Source organism: Lissotriton helveticus, chromosome 7 (genome assembly GCF_964261635.1).
Source record: "Lissotriton helveticus chromosome 7, aLisHel1.1, whole genome shotgun sequence".
Classification (NCBI taxonomy): domain Eukaryota; kingdom Metazoa; phylum Chordata; class Amphibia; order Caudata; family Salamandridae; genus Lissotriton; species Lissotriton helveticus.
The window spans coordinates 913,113,983-913,127,904 of record NC_136068.1 but is presented as its reverse complement, the minus strand read 5'-3'; positions in this window follow the sequence as shown (position 1 = coordinate 913,127,904).

The following is a 13,922-nucleotide window of genomic DNA, read 5'->3' as shown; positions in this document are numbered from 1 at the left end:
AGAAGGAATGAACAGCGTGGATAGCACGCCAGCGTCTGGTTGTATTCCTCCCACTACGGTGCCTGCTCCGGAGGATACGTTGGATCTTATACTAAAGGAAGTGCGCAACTCCAGGAAAGCAATTGAGCTTCAAATAGGGACCCTGACCACTGGCCTGAACTTGCTCAGGGCAGACCATGCGAAGACGGCGGATAAGGTGAAAGACCATACGGCGATGCTAGCAGAGATAATACCAAAGCAGAAACAGACTGAAACTGATGTGAAACCGCTATAGATTCGATTACCGGAGAAAAGCGAAGGGTCGGACGCATCTGGATATATGGAACAGTGGTTCAGAGATCATGTCACGACAGAGGGACTCTCCACACAATATTGCATAGAACGATCACACAGAATACCCACCGGGAGGCCGAAACCGGGTGCCCCACCGTGGCCCCTCATAGTAAAATTACTGACCGGGACACTCTACTGCAAAACGCCAAGGAGGCAGCGGCGATCAATTTTAAAAACGCAAGAATCTCCTTATACCTGGACTACACAATGTTAGTTTAGAGACAACGGTCCTCTTTTATGGCGGTGAAACAATGGCTCAGGGACCTGAATTTACAGTATGCACTGCTGTTCCCAGCACGGTTAAAAATACTACATGAACAGAAAGCTTACTTTTTTTAAAGTCCTGGAGATGTTGAGGACTGGCTTGAAGTAATGGAACTGACCAACGCTGCGGAGATCGTCACACAAATTGAGGACAGGCAAAGATCCCTCGCAGACGCCCCGACAGGTTGCAGAGGCGGTAGATCGAGAAGATCCACTGCACGTGTACAGGTCACCTCGCAACAGATAAGACAGAACAAGACGCAAGCGATCATCGCTACAGCAACATTCACGAAGGCCGCACGAACAGACGCTAAGTCCTCCACCGAGGATGAGGTGACGCAGGGGTCGGACTCCGAGGGCAGTGTGGCCCTGTTCCCTTCTGCCACCCCGCAGCTGATCACGGACCTGTTTGGATGATGAACTTGTGCAAGCATTGTTCTTTCTTCTGTAACTGCAAGCTGTAGCTTTGTTTGCCTCTTTTTAATTCCTATTAGATTCTTTACAGAAGGCAAGACAGTACTAGGGCTCTGGTTCCGTAGTAGCTTAAGACTGGTAGACTAAAGATGCAACACACCGCATGCAGAGCACAGGCCCAGCCCCCCATACGGCGAAGGCTCTCTACATGACCGTTTTATTTTTCTTAGTCCAGTTCTGTTTTATGGTCTGGTATAGTTTGGAGACCAGACCGAGTATTGAGATTGTTGGGGGGTGGGATGGTCATGTTGTTTTTGAATGTGTGGATACATTTGCTCTATTGCGAACCATGATAACACCCATGTGGATACAACGACTGGAACAATGCATACGTTGGGTAAATATACCATCGTAACATTAAACATATGGGGTATGGGCACGATCCACAAAAGACATAGGATACATGCTCACCTTACAAGAGTCACATATGGTGGAAAGTGAGGCGGTGAAACTTAGAAAAAAATGGCGCAGTCACATTTTCTCCACCTCTTATTCCAATTTTGCACGGGGGTCCCCGATCTGGGTGCGGCATGGTGTACCATTTGTGGCGCATGAACAGAGGGTTGATAAATGGGGTAGGTACATGTTTGTGAGGGGTGCCCTGGATGGAAAAGAAAAGAAAAACCAAAGGTGGTGATGGACGGAGCGTTGACAATACAAACACTCACCCCCAGTCAACTGATCTGGGTTTAATCCATCACCTTTCTTTAGCTCACTCCGTCACCCCAGTTCAGACATGGCCATATGCAAATCAGTCTGACCCTTTGCCTCATGGGAACAGTCCAGCCCGAACTGCCAAGCCATGTCTTCCCTGGACCGGAATCAAGCTTCCCAGGACCGGTTTCTGGCATTACAGCCGTCTTCAGCCGGGCTTGCTTGACTCCAGTGGCAAAGTGAGCAAGGGACTCACGTCTGAGCATACCCTGCCAACTTAGGGCGAACAAATGGATGGACAATTGGTGGTGCTGGGATCAGTTTACACCCCTAACCTTGACCAGGATAAGTACTGCGACACAGTGAGCGGGGCGTTGGTGGGTTGGGGCACATGCCCATGGATAATCAGGGGGGACTGTAACACAGTCATGGATGTGACCTTAGACAGGTCATACCCGCCACTACGCGGAGTGGGGGTGTTTAAACAGACTGAAGCACTGATTAGGTGGGCTGCGGGATGGGAGTTGTGTGACGTGTGGAGGATGCGTCATCCTGGGCAATGGGAATATTCCTTCTATTCGACGGTACATGACCTGTTGCGGAATTGACAGAATTTCTTTGCTCTAACGGCATAGCCATGGAAGTACTTCACTCCACATACTTGCCCAAGACTTTCTCTATTCACAACCCACAGGAAATTGTTCTTACATGGGGCAAAATACCCACCCCGGTCCCTACGAGGCGGTTATGGCCACAGCTCTTCGAAGACCCAGTGTTCCGTAGTGACCTCTCACACACTATAGATTGTTATTTTGCAGAAAACAGTAACACGGCAATGAGTAGACTGCTGGAGTGGATTGCCTTTAAGGCAGTAATACAGGGGAAGGCGATCAGTGTGACGGTAGGCGCGAGACAGGAACTCCACAGATCCCTGGTGGACATAGAAGAAAGAATGGGCAGACTAGAACAAGAGGCTGTGACTGATGCAAACCAAAAGGGCCCGCTCCAGGAGGCGCCAATTAAACACGCCGAACTCTTGGAATCACTTAGAGTCATAGACTACCAGGCATATACCCGACGTGCACACGCAGATGCAGACATAGCAGGAACTCTGCTGACTAGGTTGCTCCGGGACACCCCTCCCACAATAGTGATTAGTGAAATCAGCGTGGAGGGTGGAACAAGGGTTTCCAGTCAGGGAGAGATCAATGAGGCCTTCAGGAAGTATTACGCCACATTATACAGTGCGACAGAAACGGCTCCCAGTGAACAAACTGAAGCTTTCCTGTCATCCTTACCGTTACCAGTGCTCCCGCTCTCAGCACAAAAAGACCTGGCGGGGCCCATTACACCACAAGAAATCAAAAGCGCTATAAAGGGGCTCCCACGGAATAAGACTCCTGGGATGGATGGGCTTCCCATCGAATTCTACGCCACGTATGCTGAGACACTGGTACCCCAATTGACGGACCTGTATAGAGCGGTCTGGGAGGAGGGTTCCCTATCTCTCACCACTGTGCAGGCGCTAGCGATATCACTACCAAAGCCAGGGAGAGACCACATGGATATGGCTAACTATCGCCCGCTATCGTTGTTGCCCACTGAGTACAAAATACTGAGTAAAGTGCTGGCCAATAGGTTATTGCCATACCTGCCAAAATTGGTCCACATAGACCAGACCGGGTTTTTGCCTGCACGGAGCACATCGCTAAACATTAGGAAATTACATTATTTAATGACAGAAGCGCCAAAATGGTTTCCCCACGCGGGCTGTATTTCCCTAGATCTCAGGCAAGCGTTTCATTTGATAAACTGGGTATATATGTTTAAGGCGTTACTGAAATTTGGGATACCGGAAGGATACATAGCATGGCTGCGTCTGCTGTACAAGGCCCCAACAGCGCGTACGAGAACGGGTGCGAGTGTATATACGATACAAAAAGGGACGAGACAGGTGTGTTCGCTGTCACCTCTTATCTTCATTTTGGCACTGGAACCTTTGGTAATTGCAATGAGACGGAACTTCCTGGGTTGTGGAATACCGATAAGGAATACAACACATCTCTTCACGGCCTATGCTGACGATATTCTTGTATACATACGAGACCTCCGCCTGCCCTTAACCCCAATATTTGACTTGTATAAACAATTTGAAAGATTGTCAGGATTTGCGTTAAACACTACAAAGTCACATGCCTTTTTCTTCACGGAACGTGCAGATGACATGGACATAGAATTCGGATATACCACACTGCAGATAGCATCAACCACGTTTAAGTATCTGGGCATCCAAATCTATAGGGCGCATGCAGATATGCTAGAAGGTAACCTTCATAGAGTAATTAGAGCTCTACAGTCCAGTGTTACCTTTTGGACTGCACTGCCATTGTCCGTTATGGGAAGAGCCGCAATAGTGAAAATGGGTGTTCTGCCGCATTTGCTATATTATTTCACAAACTTGCCGTTAATAGTACCACTGTCCACTTTCAAAACACTGAACACTCTGCTAATAGATCTTATCTGGGGTACAGTAGGAGGCGTATAAGTTTGAAGAAGCTGCAAGTGAGCACTCGTATGGGGGGCTGGGAGTTCCAGACTTTCGTGCTTATTACTACGCCTGTCAATTACAATGGCTATCATACTGGACGGCGAGACGTAACCTCCAGGAAATAGGGTACACTGACACGGATATAGATAATGGCACATTACACGCTCTGCTATTGCCGGGACATAGACCCCCAAGAGATACTGCGATTAAATGTTGGAAAGCAACATTGTGATATGCAAACGCGCCCTGCATACACTGGCAATATTCCGCTGTTGGGTATCCCACTAGCTGGTGGCAAACTCACCAGACGCCAACTAGTGCCTTGGACTGAAGCAGATATTAACACGATAGCGGACCTCTTTGGAAATGAGACACTGCTCGATTACAACACTTTTGTTAATGAGATGGGCGCCCCGGCACACCTGTATTTAACACACGCTGCATTGGTACAATATGTCAAAAAGTATTGGGCGCCACAGAGAAGGGAACCGGACAGCAACGAGTTGGTTCAGATGGTGCACTATATGGGGAGAGGGAGACACTTGATCTGTTGGATATACACCGGTATCAGCGCACACACATGTGTTTCTCTGGATACCCGGAAGGTAAAATGGATGGGGGAGGTAGGTAGAGACCTGACAGACAAGGAATGGACGGCCGTACTTGAGCATCCCAGAAAAATATTGAGGAATTCGAAATTCCAATTTATACAACTATGGTGTTACATCAGGCTTATTTGACCCCGGGTAGGTTGGATAAAATGTTCCCACAAACACAACATTCATGCCAAAGGTGTAAGGTAGAAGGGGCAGACTTAATTCACATGCAATGGGCGTGCCCGATAATATGGGGATACTGGACCAAGATTAGGAGGATAACCGGGGCGGCAACGCATCACAGGATTCAAGACACAGTAGAAGAATGTCTGTTGGGTCTGCACAAACATTTATCCAAACACAAGACACAATACTGATTCATAGATCTTGCACTAATATTGGCTATTAGAACCCTTACTATACGCTGGAAGTCGAGTAAACCCCCAGAAGTGTCGAGCTGGCATGCAGAAATGGTGCGCTGGAGCTATGCGGAGGGTGCAGCGTTGCACAGAGAACAGGTCAGGGGACTTTGTAAGACACCAATAGCACTATAATGGGAGACTATGTTGGAAGAGCTGAAATTAACTGATATATAGATGTTTAATTGTGTTGTATGTAAAGTGGTAATATATGATGCCCATGCCTCGACACACCTTGTAAAATAGATATACAGTACGTTCCATCACATGCAATCTGGAAATATGTTACGGTACACACGGTTCGGAAATGCTAAAATAACGGAACTGTGACCAGGGTTGTTTGGGGTGGGGGGAATTTTAGGGGTTTGTGAGTTTGTTAAGAAGAATACATATTCCATGTACAGTCCAACTGTGGGAAATTTTGGTTGATCATGTAAAACGTTGACACTGCCGGAGACCTTTGGACATCTTGCTATAGGAATGTGCACGTTAAATGATGTATGGTTGTTGTGAAATATGGTTAACTGAGACAGACATACTCAATGTAAAAAGCAATACATGGATATATGATACAACAAAAAATCAATAAAATATGTTTGTTTTTTAAAACTTTATTTCTTGCAATGTTTCTTCCAATGTTTAAAAAATAGGTGAAAACATTGTAAACTATACATTAACTGTTATATTATGCAAAAAAGCAAAAATTTAATAATTAATTTATGTATATTATAATATATGTTTATTTCATACTCTGTAAATGTATGACAAATATAACAATGTGATAAAAAATATATTTATGGTACCAAATATTTCTGTTCTGTTCAAATATTGTGAATTATTTAACATAATATTTAACTTACTAAATATTATTTTATTAAAAATAATATTAAATATACTAATATAATAAACCAGAAAATATAACCTTGTCAAATACATTTTATGCAATTTTTCAAAAATCATAAAATTATATAAAATGTATAAGGAAAATGTAAAAAAAGAAATTATATAAATGTTTTCATTTTGCACTAAGAAATATTAAACAAAACAAATGAAACTGTTTTTAATTAAAGAACTAAAATATTTTAGTTTACTATTACATGACAATGCTACCAAAAAATGACTCTTTTTTAAAACTGTAAAATAGAATTGTATATGTATAAATATATAATTCATTCAACTTTTAGAAAAGAGAAATGAATGTTACAAATCTATTATACTTATAATAAAATATGAATAAAATCAGAATTTATGATTTCTGTTTTTAATATTACAATGACCTTTATAAGAAAAGAAAATGAAAACAATGTAATTGAGCATATAAATAAATGGGTTTGCATAAAAAATATTTTAAAATACAACTTCATGAAAAGAAATTTTAAAATGGGAAAAAACACTTGCCACAACCAAAATACATTTTTAAAACTACATTATGAATGACAAATAAACAAACTTATTTTATAATCCAATATTAAACCCTTTGTAAACTCATTTTAAACAAAAAAAAAATAACTGAAAATGAAATTGTAATTCTAATATAAAATATTTAATAAATAACTATTATTACAATTTGTAAATATATTGTTCAAATTTTCCGCAAAGCAAATTTTGATGATTTGTTTTTAAATGTACAATTTTAAATTAATACATTTATGTTAATATTTATATATATGTAATGTATTAATTTACAATTCGTTTTTTAACCAACATTCTTAAATTACTCCCCACCCATACCCCCTATAAACCCAATAACCCACTCCTAAAATTTAGTAGAAATTAAAAAATATATATATATTTTCCCCCACAATACTTGTAAATTACTCGCCACCCTTATTCCCTATAACCCCAACCTTCCGCTCCTAAAAAGTATTTTAAAACCCAAAATAAACAATTATTTAAACATAAAATAATAATTTAAACATTATAATATTACTAATACCAAATAAAAAAAATAGAACATTAAAAAACAAAACCCAGAAAATCGATATTATTTACATCGATATTTTTGCCATCGATATTTACAAATTCGATATTTCTATATACCAATAAAACCGATACATTTGAAAACGAAGAAACTTACCTCAAAATTTTCCACCATCGATATTCTTGCAATTCGATATTTTTCCAGTGATATCATGTCTCTGCACCCTGCAGCATAGAGTGGTGTGGAGTAGAGCACTGCAGAGAGCAGTGACTTAGGGGCTGATTCTGATCTGGGTCGGAAAGCACTCCGACCGAGCTGGATCCGGGGTGATTTCCGACCGATCCAGACTCCTGCAGTCCGACCGAGTGAGTACGATGCGGCCGTATGCTGCCGGACTCGGTTCGGTCGGACTCCCATAGAAGTCAATGGAGGGCCTGTCGTACGACGCGTACATGGGCTCCCATTGACTGAATGAGTACGTCGCGGACAACTGCGCCCCCTACAGTGGGTACGCATTGGTGCCATCTGCACTGTACATGCCTGTGTTGGGGAGACCCATGGGTGTCCCCTGTGTCCGAGTCGTAAGGCTGCGGGTAACAGGGGGTCCGACGCGAACCCCCGAAGTCCAACTCCGGGAGCTATTCCGTGCCAGATGCTACGACTCGATCCGGCTGTCCGAATTGATCATCGTACTAGCTCGCTCATGAAACGTCTCCATTGCATGCCACGGTTTGCTTGTGACCGAGTCGTATGGAGCGGTTCGGACCCGGAAACGATTCGGACGGAGATTTCGTGCTTGTTCGCATCGTACTTCGACGTCCGGACCTGTGTACGACTCGGACGAAAATTCAGCCTCCGAATCGGATCCACTAATGTAGAACCCGATTCGGTGCCCTTCCGACCGAGATCGGAATTGGCCCCATGGAATGTAGTGGTGCAGAGTAGAGTAGAGTGGCAGAAAGTGCAGCGACGTAGAGCGCAACGGTGTAGAGTGACATAGCATGCAGTGGTTTACAATGCAGTGGCATAGAGTAGAATGTTGTACAGTATAGTGGCGTAAAGTGCAATGGCACAAAGTAGTGGTGTAAGCACTGTGGCATAGGGTGCAGTAGTTTTGAGTAAAGTGGTTTAGATGGAATTGGCGTAAAGCGCAGTAGTTTAGAGAAGAGTGGCATTGTGTAGAATGGCACAGCATAGACTACAGTGGCATAGAGTGGACTGGTGTGGAGTGGAGTAGAGTACAGTGGTATAGAATGCAGTGGCATAGAGTAGATCGTTTCAGAGTACAGTGATGTAGAGTTGAGTGGTGCAGCGTAGAGAATAGCGGTGCAGGGTGAAGTACAGTGCCATAGAGTAGAGTGCCACATCATTGATTGTAGTGGTGGAGAGTTCAGTGGTGCAGAGTAGAGTGGCAGAGAGTGGCAGATAGGGCAGAGTTGACGAGTATTCTGTCTTAGAGTGCAGTGGTGATAGAAGAGTGGCATGGAGTAAATTGGCATAGAGTGCAGTGGTGTATAGTAGAGTGGTGTAGAGTACAGTGGCACAATGTAGAGTGGCATAGAGAGCAGTGGTGAATAGAAGAATAGAGAGGTGTAGAATGTGGTGACAGAGTACAATGCCGCACAGTGAAGTGGTGCAGAGTAGACTGGTGTAGAGTACATTGGTTTGAGTAAAGTGGTGTGCACTGCATTGGCATAGAGTGCAGTGGCGTAGAGTAGTGCAGAATACAGCAGTGGTGTATAGTAGAGTGGCATGGAGTACATTGCCATAGAGTGCGGTGGCACAGAGTATAGTGGCATAGAGTAGAGTAGTACAGAGTGGAGTGGTAAAGAGAGCAGTGGCATAGAGTACAGTGGTGCAGAGCAGAATAGAGTGGTATCGAGCACAGTGCCAGAATACAATAGCATAGAATTCAGTGGTGCAGAGAAGATTGGCATAGAGTGCATTGGTTTTGAGGCAAGTTGTGTGGACTGAATTGGCATAGAGTGCAGTGGCATAGTGTGGTGCAGTGTAGAGTGGAGTGGCACTGATGGCAGTGGAGCTGAGTGCACTGGCATAGAGTAGATTTTTTCTGACTAGAGTTCAGTGGTGCAGAATAGATTAGAGTGACATAGAGGGGATTGGCTTAGAGTGCACTTGTATACAGTAGAATAGTACAGAGTGGAGTTCATTTTTGTAATAAAAGATCAACATCCTTGATAGATCATGCAGTGATCTCATGCTTCAATGTTCAATGGGTACAGAAATTTGCAGTAGGAGAACAATTTGGAAGTGAACACAAATTCCTAAGGAACCTCTTAGAAATTGACAAAAGAGAGAGAATCCTGGTATGAAAATCAGGTCACAATAATAATAAACCAAAGAAGGATTGTCTGGTCTACATGGGTAATACAGCAGATGGTCAAAAGGATAAAAGAGGTACTACATTTCTATGCATCACGAAGTAATACAGAGAAAAATGGGAATATACAAATGCAATTAAGTAGATTAGACAAGAGATGAGTAGGAACAGAACAGAGAGGCAAACCCGAGGAGGCAACTTGGAACAATATAATAGGAAGCAGGAACACAACTAAATAAAACATAAGAGATGAGTTCAAACAAACTCAAAATCAGATTCAAAGGAAAACTATGACAAATCAATATAGAAAATAATTTAAAAAAGAAGTCATAAGAGCTGATTTGCTTGATAAAGAACAAAAATGGAGCAAAGTAATTGGTGTACAGAATGGCAAAAGAAAATCATTTTGGGACCTTATAGCTAAATCAGGGGGAACTTTGAACAAAGCTAAGGCTCAAGGTGGATAAGGAGGAATCAGTCCAAAATACTGAGGAACTTTACAAGATAAAGGACCATAAGGTAGAGCAAGAATTGGCGATTAAGTCTGCAGAAGATGTAAGGTAGCCGGCAGTGAAAATGGCCACAGAGGTGAAGCCACACATAATTAAGGAGTTTGAAATATTAACAAGGAAGTTAAAGTCTTCAGGTTCACAAGTTGGCTAAAAACTTGAATCTCAACAACAATTTGCGCCCCATGTCCTCAATTCCCTATACAAGACACTCACAGAGGAACATGCAACCCCTAAATCCTGGAGCAGAGTGTCAGGCTCCAAATATATAAAAGGGAAAAATGAGACTCACCCAGCAATTACAGCATGATTTCTATCTTTGATATACCAAGCAAAATATATGTCAAACATCTGCTAAAGACCCTAGAAGAATGGGTAGAGTCGGAACAGATCTTGCTGATGCCCCAGTTGGGCTCTAGCCCTGGCCACTTAACCATTGAGTGCTGCCCAGCGATTAAATTGAACACAGAAAAATATGTTTTCAAGTTGAATCAACTGGATTTTGGTGTCTACATAGATCTCACAGCGGCATTGGACACTATAACTAGAGCTGAGATGTGGAAAGAATTGGAAGTCTGGAGTAACATCCCACAGGATTTATTACATCTGATCATTCAGTTGCACAAAGGAGCATTCATACAGGTTGAGCTGGGAAACTATGACACGCTATCCTGAAAAATTGCTACACCAAATGGATTGCGGCAGGGATCTATTCTTGCTTCATTGCTGTTTCCGATCTATATGTCTGATATACCGGAGGCAATTGGGGCAGTCCGTGCATTTCCACTGAAATTGACTGATGTAGGGATACCTCGTTTTTTTTGCCAAAGATACAATGTTGCTAAATTTGAAGCTTGTGGGCTTGCATCAACAAATTAATGAATTTTCAAAATATTGTGATCATAATAGTTAAATAGTGAATAGAGAAAATTAAAAATCATGACTTTCTCAAAAAAGGGGAGTAAGAAGCAGGCCCTAAAGTGGTGGTAGGAGGGTGCCAATTTGAAATAGATTCAGAATGTAAGTAGCTTGGAGTCGTTTTGGAAGAACAGTTGCATTTTAAGACTTGTGGAGAAAGTTTCTCAGAGAGCAAAAGCAGTGGCAAGTATCAATCAATGCATTTGTAAAGCGCACTACTTACGCGTGAGGGTTTCAAGGTGCTGGGGAGGAGGGGGGCTGCTACTGTTCGAAGAGCCAGATCTTGAGTAGTCTTCTGAAGGTGAGTAGGTCTTGGGGAGGGTGTTCCAGGTCTTGGCGGTGAGGTAGGAGAAGGATCTGCCATCGGAGATCGATCGTTGGATGCGGGGGACAGAGGCTGGCGGAGCAGAGTTGGCGGGTGGAATGGAAAGAAAATTTATATAGCGCGATGGCTACCCAGAGGCGTCCCAGCGCTGCAGAGGAAGAGGTTTTTAGCCGGAACGCTGGATTTAGTGGGTCTGTGGGAAGATTTAGGTAGGTGTTTTATTGAAGAGCCAAGTTTTAAGAAGCTTTCGGAAGGTAAGTAGGTTGGATTCTGATCTGATTGAGGAGGGAGGGAGTTCCAGTTCTTGGCTAGATTATAGGAGAGCGACCGACCTCCACATCTGGCTCTTCTGATACGTGGCACTGAGGTGAGGTGAGAGGTTGCAGATCTGAGAGGGCGATTGGGAAGATAGGCCTTTACCAAAGGGCGGTTGATGGTGGGGCCGGTTCCCCAATAGGAGCGGTGAGCGATACACATGCTCTTGAATTCGATTCTTGCTCTCATAGGGAGCCAGTGGAGATCCTTCAATCGGGCTTTGACTGAGACTCGGTGAGGGATGTCGAGGAGGATTCTTGCCGCGCAGTTTTGGATGATTTGAAGTCTGTTGAGTGTGGACTGTGGGGCCCCAAGATATAGGGCGTTTCCGCAGTCGAGGCGGGATAGAATAAGTCCTTGGACCATGATCCGTCTTGAGTGAAACGGCAGGAGAGGGAGGATTTTGTGAAGTAGTCTCATGAGCCCAAAACATGTGGCAGCAAGCTTGGTTGCTTGGTGGTTGAAAGTAAGAGTTCGGTCTAGCCAGATGCCTAGACTCTTGAGTTGTTCTTTAGGTTGCGGGGGGGCTGCCTAAACAGAGGGGCCAGATGGAATCAATGGGTTTAGTGATGTTGTTTCCCAGGAGCATTACCTCTGTTTTATCTCCATTTAGTTTTAGACAGGAGCTTGACATCCAAGCGGCAACTGCTTCCAAGCAATTATGTAAGCTGTGGTGGGAATTGAGAGGTGGGTCCAGCGCTACCACCAGCTGTGTGTCGTCCGCATAGGTGACAATTTTCACACCAAAGGGGCGGACGACATCAGCCAGAGGGCTGAGATAAACATTAAAAAGGGTGGGGCTCAGGGAGGAGCCCTGAGGCACTCCGCAATTAAGAGGTTTACTGGAGGAGGTGAAATCCGGGTGGGGGCGGAGAAGCTGAGTCTGCTGTTCAGGTAGGCTGGTCCGGCGTTGTGGAGTGCTTTGTGTGCGTGGGTGAGGAGCTTGAATGTAATCCTCTTGTCGACGGGGAGCCAGTGTATGTCTCTCAGGTGGGGGGTGATGTGGCTGCGGCGGGGGACATTGAGGATCAGTCGGGCGGAGGCGTTTTGTATGCGTTGTAGTCGGCGCAGGTGTTTGGCTGGGATTCCTGCGTAGAGTGCGTTGCCGTAGTCCAGCCTGCTTCTGACGAGGCCTGTGTTACCGTCCTTCTGGTTTCGGTTAGGATCGACTTGTAGACCCTGCGGAGCATGCGGATGGTGGTGTAGCAGGAGGAGGCGACGGCGCTGACCTGCTTTACCATGGAGAGGGAGGAGTCGAGGACGAATCCTAGGCTGCGTGCATGAATCGGTGGGTGTTGGTGCTGTTCCCAGCGTGTTCGGCCACCACGAGGAGTCCCATGCTGAGGGGGTGGGTCCGAGGATGAGGACTTCAGTTTTGTATGCTCTGTAGGCTGTACAGCAAGCTAGGATATCAGTCAGTGGAAGTTCTAAGGTAGTTCAACAATCGGAAAGTGGTAAGCCTTATGCTTTATGGGTTTGAAATATTGGAGGTGAAAGCAGTACAGCAGTTACAGAGGGTTGAAATGCCCATTTGGAAAAACAGGTTAGGCTTGCAAAAGGGTCAATCAATAGTGCAATACAACTGAAATTAGAACAGAATAATGAATAATTTAAATGCTGCCAGAGAATATTTAACCACAATAATAATTTTGAGGGTGCTGCGCCTGGTACGCTAAGGCGTGTAGTGAACTCCTATCAGAAGGATCACAAGCTAACACCTTGGCAGAAGAATCTTCAATGTATAGCAAGGCAATTAGAAGTGGGCCTGATACTAAAAGCTGGGGAAATATCAAGCCTTAGCAGAAAACATATGGTAAGTTTAATGACGAGAGAGATTGCATTTGCAAGTGATGCTGTGACTTATTAAAATTTGGGTTACTGGTTGGCTGTGGTTTGAGCCCTGGTCAAGCAGCAGCAACAATCCTAGTCAGGGTCAGGCACAAACAAACCCCAAATTAATCAATGCTCACCCCATAGTAGTTTGGCATGGAGCAGTCAGGCTTAACTTAGAGGCAATTTTTTGTGCAACACTTCAAACAGTAAATCAGTGAGAACATAACTCAAAAAGTTCCAAAATCAGGTTATAACAATAGAGCAAAATATGTTAAATAATATAAGATCAAAAGGGTAACGGATGCACACCAATTTATCATTATAAACCTTGTTCGTCCAAAATAGTCCAGTATTCGTGCTTAGTGGGCCGTTGCCTTGCCCTAGTAGCACTCAGAAAATTGGCAAAACTGTGTGGAGCGACATTTCACTCCAAACCCAGTCGAACAGCAAATCGCGAATTCGCATAACTATG